The sequence below is a fragment of the Bos mutus genome, chromosome 8, assembly GCF_027580195.1.
Source record: "Bos mutus isolate GX-2022 chromosome 8, NWIPB_WYAK_1.1, whole genome shotgun sequence".
Taxonomy (NCBI): domain Eukaryota; kingdom Metazoa; phylum Chordata; class Mammalia; order Artiodactyla; family Bovidae; genus Bos; species Bos mutus.
The window spans coordinates 75,080,494-75,092,029 of record NC_091624.1 but is presented as its reverse complement, the minus strand read 5'-3'; positions in this window follow the sequence as shown (position 1 = coordinate 75,092,029).

Here is an 11,536-nt window from a genome sequence, read left to right as displayed (position 1 = left end):
AGATGATTTCCTGTATCTCTGTCCTTATTCACTGAGTATTGATTTGATCACTCAAGGCACATTCATATTTCCATTCATATTTCATATTTTCTTTGGGACAACTCACTATATCTTCTACATACTGGATACTTTGGTCCCATTTAAATCAGTTGCTTATCTAAAGCAGGTTACTGATGGCAGAACTCCAAACAAATTCCTGTAATTCTCTTAGGGGTTATTATAACTTATCACAGCAATATTCATTATAATGACCATTTTATGCTTTTCCTTTGTAATAAGATCTTGTTACTGGGCTGAGGCTTTGCACTCAGTAAGAGAAGATTGGCTCTTAAGAATTGAAGTCATCAATAAGCTTGATCTTATGGTTTTGGAAACCTTGAGGTGACTTAGTTTAATTGGGAAAGAGATGCTGCTGACATAAATCCAAATAAACTTATGAGAGACAAATCATTAAAATAACCCAAGTGCTTATATTCACAAACAAAAGAATCTGGGGCTAAATAATTCTGCACTAAAAGGTAATAAACATATGAGAGAACTTGAAAAAAAAAGAAAATAACCACTTTTATTTTTATCTTTATTTCAATCTTATTTTCTATTTTTCAGTTGATTTCACCACCATTTTTTCCTTTAATAAGCTCACTTGCCAATTTTATCTTTTAGACAAGTTGTTTGTACTTTTTTTTTTTTAAGTGTCTTTATTAATCTTTCTTGTTTGGTATATAGAATCTGTATTGCAGCTGACTTCCAGATTACATTACTAAGAGTAATAAAATGGCATACATGTCTCTGGGCAAGTCTGTTTCTCTAGCAGACTAAATAAAAGTGAATAGTGTGATCATAATAATATGGTACGCTAGAGATAATAGAAAGGACATTTAGCTAGATGACCAGAGAACTAGATCATAACAAATTTTCCACTATGCAATTTTATTATAATGTGAGAGTCACTCAGCATGTATGTATCAACAGTATATACACCTTATATTATGTATTGGAGTGTGTGTGTGTGTGTAGCTTTTACCCTGACTATATCAAAGTCCCTTTCAGACTCTAAAATCAGAGTTACTTTTTCTTTAGGTTACTATTATGAACATATAATCACTATCAATATATATGCAAATATATATATACTACATACATTATCATACATAAAATTGAATCTAAAACTGCCTTGGAGTAGGTCATATCTAATGATCCAGGTAAAATTTGGATGAACAATGTTAAAGAGACAGACCAGCTGCCTTCAGACAGGATCATTTCCTTTGTGGTACAGAAGTCCAGTTTTATCAGTCAGACTTTTTCAGGCTCTTGGGACTGACTCATTCTCATCAAATAACACATGATTAATTTATACTGAGAAATTATGAATTCAGTGATTTAAAAAATCATACTTTCAAGAAGCTCAGAATAACCAGGCTACCACTCAGTGTATTCTCCTTTCCGTGAATGCCCAAATCTTCTGGGACTGTCGTGTGCTTGGCTCAGAGTCAAGGGAGCTCAATGATTTTAAACCTTCAAGATTTGAAGGCCAGACACATCGATTTTCAGGTAAAGGTTAGATGGATGCTTGTATTAGGTGGACAAAGTGCTCTTCTTTGGACAGGATCAGAAACAGCCTTATCCTTCCTCCCTATTTCCCCCTTTTCCAGTTCCCACAAAGACTACTACCCTTTAGTTACCACAGCATTGCCATTTCCAGCTGGCAGAAAACAGTATTACTACTTAGGTTAACTCCTTATGAAATACAAATTTAGTCCTGGGGACAACATGCTGGCCATCCTAGTCTGTGAGTCTTCTCAGCAAAACAGCTAGAAATCTGAGAGTAAGGCACTTCTGTGTGTGACCCATGCACCTCATCACATGTGTTCCTCTCTCTCTGAGAGGCTCAGCTTTTCCTGATCCTTCCCCTAAGTTCAGAGAGGACCTCAGAGAAGTTGCATATATACCTGCCACAGCCTTGAGTAAATGTGGACTAAAATAACCTGCCCCTAGTCTCAACCTGAAATAATTTGAGGAAACATACTTCGCAAAATTCTTCAGAAACACGTGATGACTTCAGTCCCAAGTCTCCAAGGATCTTGGAGAAACGGAGTTTCAAAGCATCGGGCTTACTACTGATACTCCCCAGGAGATGCCTTGGGGAAACAGTGAACTTGTACTTGGAGGGTCCTGGCTTACAGAAAATGCTGACTGGGTGTGCATGGGCTCCAGGTTTGCCATGAGGTAGAAGGAGCATCTCCCAAGATCTATTTGTGAACCACTCTGTTGAGATTCATTCACTGCTGTGTTGGAGACCTAAAGGATTCTCAGCAGCACTTAGAATCAAGTGGCATTGAAAACACCCTCAGGATCTTTGGTCAGAAAGTGAACTTTATCTTTGATTCCAGAGGGTGGTTATTCATCAGTGCTGCTGAGCTAATTCTCTCTTGCTGCCTGAAAAGGCAGAGATGAGACTGTGGGGTCCAGAATTCCACATGCGAAGAAGCTACTTCCCCAAAAAGGACAGATTGTATTGTCACTTTATAGTCACCACAACAGCTGGAGACAAAAAGTTAGACCATCCTCATATTCTTCCAGAAATATCTTTAATATCAACCTATTTGGAAGTTGTCCATGAATCTGTTGACTTCTTCCAACCTCTCCAGATTCATCTCTTATCATTTTCCATATAGTCATGCTCATTTTTATCATCAGTCACAATGTTAGTATCTCCTGAAGATTCCATGCTATGTTTTTCTTTTCTTATTGGGGTATAGTTGTTTTATAATACTGTGTTAGTTTCTGCTGTACAATGAAGTGACCCATCTAGGTCACCACAGAGCACTGAGTTGGGCTCCCTGTGCTATACAGCAGGTTCCAAATAGCTATCTATTTTGCACATGGCTGCTAAGTCACTTCAGTCATGTCCGACTCTGTGCGACCCCATAGACGGCAGCCCACCAGGCTTCCCCATCCCTGGGATTCTCCATGCAAGAACACATTTCCTTCTCCAGTGCATGAAAGTGAAAAGTGAAAGTGAAGTCGTTCAGTCGTGTCCAACTCTCTGCGACCCCATGGACTGCTGCCTACCAGGCTCCTCCGTCCATGGGATTTTCCAGGCAGAGTACTGGAGTGGGGTGCCATTGCCTTCTCCATTGCACATGGCAGTATGTGTCAATCCCAATCTCCCAGCTCATCCCACCACCCTTCCCCGCTGCCACACCCACACATCTGTTTTCTACATCTGCGTCTCTATTCCTGCCCTGCAAATAGGTCCATCTGTATCATTTTTTTAGATCCCACATATATGCATTACTTTACAATATTTGTTTTTCTCTTTCTAACTTATTTTAGTCTGCATGAGACTCTCTAGGTCCATCCAAGTCTCTACAAATGACCCAATTCTGTTCCTTTCTATGACTTAAGATGTGGTACATATGCTCAGTGGAATATTACTCAGCCTCCCTGGTGGCTCAGCAGTAAAGAATCTGCCTGCAATTCAGGAGACAGAGGTTAGAGCCCTGAGTTGGGAAGATCCCCTGGAGAAGGAAATAGCAACCCACTCCAATACTTTTGCCTGGGAAATCTCATGGACATGGAAGCCTGGTGAGCTACAGTCCATAGGGTCACAAAAGAGCTAGACACAATTAGCAACAACAATAAATGCTATGCTTTTCTATGTAGCATTTATCACTACTTGATAGAATACATATATCAAAACATATTGGTTTTTTTTTTTTTTCTCATCTCTGGCTCTTCCAACTAGAGTGTAAATTTCACAAACACAGGGACTTGTCTTAACCATCTAGAACAGTACTGGTAGATAGTCAGCATTCAACAGTTATTTATTGAAACAAACAATGAATGAATCTCAATTTTGTGTTCAACGCCCTGATCGGAATCAGCAGTTCCTGAACCTGGGTATCCTTCAGAATTCTTGACAGGAACTTAAAAATATATCAGATTCCAGGGCTCTACCCCAGATCTACTTACTCAAAAAACAGAGGGAGGAAGACTATTGAGGAATCTGCGTTTGTCATAAGCCTGCTGGTGCCTCTCGTGTGCAGTCAGGCCTGGGAACCAATGATATAGGTGCCCCAGTTTCAGGAACACAGGGGGAAATATGAGGGAGTGTGGTTAGTAGGTGAATGTTGAAATCAGCCTATGTTTGACTCCTAGCTTTGTCATTTCCTTATTGTTATAGATTACTAAAATTTCTGAGCCTTTCAACTTTCTCATACTTAAAATGGGTATCATACCAGTATCATAAAATGCCAAAATCTTCAGTTTCCTGTGGCATGGTAGAATCAGAAAAACAGCTCAGCTTTCCCATGGGGACATCACCTGGGGTGCAGACGCAGGAATAGGACAGCAGAGCATTAGCACCAGCACTTCTGTAAAGTCCAAAAGCATCAGCCCAGGGCTGGGGCAAGATTTTTCCTGAAACCCTCTGTTTAGCAACATGAGAACTATGATATAGTGGCCATACGGCTTCCCACTAATGACAGGGAGGGGCAGGCAATGTATGAGAATATGGAGCTGGAACTGACATCCACAGTTCAGCTATGTGGATGACCCTTCTTCAACCATTTCAAGACTGCAGAGTAAGATCCTCTCACACGCTTGCCCATGGCTGTGTTACTTAAGTTGAAACATAATACAGGAAATGAACATTGCTTCAAGCTTAACTCACAATTCCAACATCATTATCTTTCTCTCTAGTTGGAACCTCAGGAAGCATTTTGCTTTTTATTCCTACTTGATGGAAAGTCTCTGAAACCTGCTCAGCAAATTATTAGAGGCATGATACCCCTGTTTAGCCAGTAATGGTAACAGTGCTAACTGTAACTAATGCATTTGGTATTATTGAGTACAGTACCAGTGTCATTCCATACTGATCCTCATGTTCTTTTCTATTAAAATTCCATTAGATTTCCATGTGTCGAGCCTTAGTGCAATTTCACAGGTAGACATATTATATTTATTTATTTGCATATACTGAGTAAAAAAGTCTGGACTGTTTCCTGTTTTTTTCCTCATTATTAATCTTGTAATGTTAATATCACATTTATATGTGTACAGTGAAATCTGAGCTATTTCTGGTTCATTGACTTTCCTAGAGAATTGGGGGGAGGGTGAGGGAGTCCCTTTTTTAAAATTTATTTATTTATTTTAATTGGAGGCTAATTACTTTACAATATTGTAGTGGTTTTTGCCATACATTGACATGAATCCGCCACAGGTGTACATGTGCTCCCCATCCTGAATCCCCTCCCACCTCTCTCCCCATCCCATCCCTCAGGATCATCCCAGTGCACCAGCCCTGAGCACCCTGTCTCAGGGCTGGCAATCTATTTCACATATGGTAATATACATGTTTCAATGCTATTCTCTCAAATCATCCCACCCTTGCTTTCTCCCACAGAGTCCAAAAGTCTGTTCTTTACATCTGTGTCTCTTTTGCTGTCTTGCATATAGGGTCATCATTATCATCTTTCTAAATTCCACATACATGCATTAATATACTGTATTGGTGTTTTTCTTTCTGATTTACTTCGCTCTGTATAATAGGCTCCAGTTTCATCCACCTCATTAGAACTGATTCAAATGTATTCTTTTTAATGGCTGAGTAATACTCCATTGTGTATATGTACCACAGCTTTCTTATCCATTTGTCTGCTGACGGACATCTAGGTTGCTTCCACGTCCAAGCTATTGTAAACAGTGCTGCAATGAACATTGGGGTACAGGTGTCTCCTTCAATTCTGGTTTTCTTGGTGTGTATGCCCAGCAGTGGGATTGCTGGGTTGTATGGCAGTTCTATTTCCACTTTTTTAAGGAATCTCCACGGTGTTCTCCATAGTAGCTGTACTAGTTTGCATTCCCAAAACAGTGTAAGAGGGTTCCCTTTTCTCCACACCCTCTCCAGCATTTGTTTATAGACTTTTTGATAGCAGCCATTCTGACTGATGTGAGATGGTACCTCACTGTGGTTTTGATTTGCATTTCTCTGATAACGAGTGATGTTGAGAACAAACTGATTGAGTGTGTCCTGTCCTGTCACTCACAAAGTAGACTCCAGCGGTGCATCAGTTACAGCGTGGTCATTTTTTTTAAGCAAATGCATCAACTGTATCTGGATGGTTTGTCTTTTCTCCCACTTCAGTAAAACTCAACTGCACAGGGGCACTGAGAGATTTAATCTGAATTTTTTTTAAAGTGTGTCTGGATGAAAAATTACTACAGATCAGAAGAATACCATTTCCAGTGACCCAGTTTGAGATCAGCAATTAATTAACTATGCATAGAAATGTCACTTAGAGAAAAGTCTTTGTCAATATGCTGAAATTTCTCATAGATTTGTGATTAACTTCTAATTATAGACTAATTGCCTTCTCCGTTATCATCGAGGATCTTGAGTGTTGACGCGGAATCTATAAACCATACCAAGGAGACAAGTGTGGATGTAATACACTCCTGTGTTGCCTAATGTGATTCCTTCACATGTGAACAAAGATAAAAGTAGGAAAATGGTCCCTGTGCTACTTCAGGAGTAAGATTGGCCGCTTGAGAATCCTGGTGTGAAAATACAGTGACGGGATTTCTAGCAACAAGGAAAACTATGCTGGTGCATTTTCTGATTTTACTTCAAGGAGAAGTTTAGGATGATTGGTAAGAGGGAGAAAAATGGGTTTGTTTCTAGATAGGCAGTTTTGAGATGAATCACTGACGCAACTGGCTTGGAGGTGTGGGTGTGTGTGTGTGAGACAGAGACACAGAACAGAGAGACAGTGCCCATGTGTGTTTGAGAGTTTGTCTGGCAGTGAAAGAGAGAGAATCCTTGTTTCCTCAGAAAATGAAATGCAAGTTTCAATAGAACAGAAGACAATGTTATCGCTACTGAGGGAAGGATTCAATCATATTTGGTGGCTGCTTTCTAGTTACCTGCATGCTACCTTGATAGATCTAATCTCAGCACTCTACAGACATGCTTCCTTTTCTATAGCAAATAATATCATCATCCCCTTCTCACTGGTCTCAAGTTTTATTACCAAGATAAACCTGAAAGTCACTTCTTATTTCATTTAAATCAACTAGAAAGACAAAGTACCCAGTCAGGTTGTGTTTGATCCAAGAAAGCAAAAAGCCTTCCACTCCCTTGGGTCTCATAGCAATGTACTGAAAATTTCTGGGAAAGGGAGGAGTCAGGTGCCATCCATCAAAATACAAGTCTCCCTGACAGCAGGCTTTTCTGAAGTCTACTTCCTGTGCTATAGTATGTGCACCACCCAGAGCAGTGCCCTGTTCTTTAGATGTTCAATAAATATTTTTGGAATAAACATTCTGTTCTGTTTTTTCTGTCTGATGTTTCTGTTGAGTTCTGTTTTGTAAGGAACACTCTACAGCAACATTTTTATGTCCTCCTCCTCTCTCTCTCTCACCAAACCTCTCCCTGCCACACACACTCCCAGCTGTTATGTACAAGAATTATTCTATAGCTTTGTTTGTCCAGAACCCACACTCATTTTTTTTTCTGCATTTTTGAGAGGAAAATATATGATACAAAAAGAGTGATTATCATAATGATCTATTGAGAAATCCCCAAAGGGAGCATTAAAAGAATCCCATCTAAGAAAGAAACCTATAGTCTCTTTCTCTGGATGGTCATTATTTACTCTGTTAAAAATACCACAGGTATAAAATTTCCCTGATTGTTTTGAAACCAAAATCTTCTTGATGATGGGAGCAGGGGACAACCTTGGGTTTTTACCACTTAAATATTCTGATATACTACCAACTCTTTCATCCCTTCTCTATTTTTCCAGCAATTATGAACCCATTAGATGAACATTTTGTAAATCTTCAAGGGAAATATAGCTGCATAATGTACCTGATAATGGCATGAAGCCTCTTTCTCAGGCTAATCTTAGAGCTTCCTTATTTCTCCCCATTAATTGTTTACAGGTGTTATTTCTACAGGTAAGGAAGAGCAGAAAACTTTCCATTATAAGATACACAGTGGGAGCATTTGGAGGTATAAAATGCTTCTTCTATGAGACTATTAATGATTACAACCAATGAGTCTCTAGAATCATTGTTTAAGAGATAGAATGCATAGTTTATTGTGAGCCTAAACGAAAGATCCATATTTCTTGGCTTTCTAATGCAAATAGATGGGTGAAAAGTGGAAACAGGGGCAAATTTTATTTTACTGGGCTCCAAAATCACTGCAAACAGTGACTGCAGACATGAAATTATAAGACATTTTCTCCTTGGAAGAAAAGCTATGACAAACCTAGGCAGCATATTGAAAAGCAGAAACATCACTTTGCTGACAAAGGTCCATATAGTCAAAGCTATGGTCTTTCCAGGAGTCATGTATAGATATGAGAGTTGGACCATAAAGAAAGCTGAGTACTGAAGAATAGATGCTTTCAAACTGCAGTCCTGGAGAAGACTCTTCAGAGTCCCTTGGACTGCAAGGAGATGCAACCAGTCAATCCTAAAGGAAATCAGTCATGAATATTCATTGGAAGGACTGATGCTGAAGCTGAAGCTCTAATACTTTGGCTACCTGATGTGAAGAGCCAACTCACTGGAAAAGACCCTGATGCTGGGAAATACTGAGGGCAGGAGGAGAAGGGGTGACAAAGGATGAGATGGTTAGACAGTTTCACCAACTCAGTGGACATGAATTTTAACAAACACCAGGAGATAGTGAAGGACAGGGAAGCCTGCTGTGCTACAGTCCATGGGGTCGCAAAGAGTCACACACGACTTAGTGACTGAACTAATGCAGGTAAATTATATACTCCCTACTTAAGTTAAATAGAATAAATCAAGCCTTTTGCCAGGTGAACCATATACAAAGTTGATAAAGTTGTCACATATCACATTGCACTTCTGATCTGGACTTCTCTTCCTCCCTGAGTTGACCCATGTAAGTTGGCTCACAGAGACAAACTCACAAGAGACATTTTATTGGGAGAATTCTAACTTCCTCTAGTCTGACACTTGGAGCCTCTGTCCCTCACATCTTCCTTCTGTTGGAAAATCCCACAGGAAGCCCAATTACAACAATAAGGCTGCTTAGTAAGCATGAAGTCAGCTTAAGGGAAGCTAGTTATCTAATTCATATGAGACAAGCATTTCATGTTTTCTCCTCTTCCTCAAACCTCCCACTAACATGAGATGATGACTTTTCATAATTCAGTGAAGAACAGTAGCATTGGGAGGGAGAAGTATCTTCTATCACTGACACCTGCACATCCCCTGCCTCCTTACTGCGTCTGTCAGTGAAGGTCAAGCTCACAGCCTTTTCTGTTTTCTCAAGAACTTTACTCTTCTATTACTCACTCTCTCTCGTACATTCACCGTCTCTCCATCCACTTGCTCTTTCTCCTCAGCGCACAGACACGTTTTAGCATTTCCATCTTGCACACCTTGCACAAAACACCTCCACTGTCCACATAGTTCCTGTCAGCTTCTGCCCCATTTACCTGTCCCTTATCATGACCAAATTTCTTGAAAATTTCTTGGCAAGTTTTGTACACACAAATGCTGTCTGCACTTCCTCATATTATTGACACGTTAACTCATTAACCCACTACAATCGACCTGGTGACCTAGGCATACCTTCATCTGGTCAAGGTTATCAGTGATTTCCATGTTGGCTAATCCAAAAAACACTCCCCAAATATGGGTAGATCTAGATAAAGAATCTAATATATCATAAATGGTCTCCCAAATCTGAATGTATACACAAGTTTAAAAGGTAGTATGGAATGAAATAGAAAAGGAAATACTGTGTATAAAGTCTTATTTTTAACTTATTAAAAAACAAAACACCACTTTCTGCCTCTGTTATACTCGAGCCCTCAGCACCAAGAGACAGAGACGCCTTCTCCCCCTGTGCAGGCAGTCTGCTTTCTCATCTGCAGCCTGCACTGTTCACCTGGTGGTTTCTCTCCCTCACTGACCACTCTCCTTCTGTTCCCCTGGCTCCTGCTCCTCTTCCAGTTGACATCTCAGTGGGGCAGTTCCCCAGGGCTTCATCTTGACTGTCTTTTTTCTCCATACATATTCTCCAGTTGTATCACAAGGCATTTGGCTTTAAGTGCCATAGTACGCTAATAATTTCCACATTTACCTCTCTGGCCCAGACCCGTCCCTTGAACTCCAGGGGTACATATGCATCCAACTTTCAACCTGATCACTCCACTTAGATAATTACCAGACATCTGAAACTTTAATGCACAAAACGTATCTCCCACTCCCTTTGTCAAGATTATTTCTTCTTCACATCTATCTTTTTTCCATCTCAACTGGAATGGCAGCCCTTCTGCCCAAGTACTCAAAACAGGAATCCTCTACCATATTAGATGTATTCATAGAATCTTTCTATTATATTTCTGAATATAGTTGACTTCTACCACCTGAGTTCAGGCCTTCCTCAGCTCTCACTTGGGAGATGGCAAAGCCTATAAAACAGTCTCCCCATTTCCAGCCTTGCTCCTCTCGGATCCATTCTCCAAATAACCACATGGCAGATTTAAACATATACCAGCTTAAGTCACTGCCTCCTTAAAATTTCTAATTGCTTTCTACTACACACAAAATCAAATCAAATTCCTTTCTCTTGCCTATAAGACTCTCCATGAAGTAAACATGCAAAGGCTCCAAACACACCTCACATTCTAATGGCACTGTCTTCTTTCAATTCCTAGAAATTTTGAACTACGGTGTTGGAGAAGACTCTTGAGAGTCCCTTGGACTGCAAGGAGATCCAACCAGTCCATTCTGAAGGAGATCAGTCCTGGGTGTTCATTGAAAGGACTGATGTTGAAGTTAAAACTCCAATACTTTGGCCACCTAATGCGAAGAGTTGACTCATTGGGAAAGACCTTGATGCTGGGAAAGATTGAAGACAGGAGGAGAAGGGGACAACAGAGGATGAGATGGTTGGATGGCATCACCGACTCAGTGGACATGAGTCTGGGTAAACTCCAGGAGTTGGTGATGGACAGGGAAGCCTGGCGTGCTGCAGTCCATGGGGTCACAAAGAGTCAGACACGACTGAGCGACTAAAGTGAACTGAACCTGCTTTAAGTCTCTGAGCATTCTGTTCCCTTTTCCTGGAATGCTCTCCAGACCTTCTCCTTCACAAGGCTCCTCCTACCCATCCTTTCCAGTGGTCTCAGCTAAATGTGTGAGACTCTCCCTTAACTAACCCCGTGTAAGTAACCCTATTCCCCTGCCCCACTCCCTATGCACCTTATTAGCTACCTCATCCCTTGGTTCATTTCCTTAGTAAATGTTATCACAATCTGCAATTCTTTTGACACACATTTTAAGTGTGTTTACTTGTGTTGGTCTGCCTCTCTTTGGAATCTAAATGCATGAGGAAAGGAATTTTCTCTGATCTGATCATTCACCACTGGGTTCCTCAGGAGAAATCTGACTCATGCAAAGTTCTCCAAATAAACATCTTGAATTAATACATGAATAAGTGAACAACCTGTCTTTAAATAAAGATTAGAGACAGCCCCATATA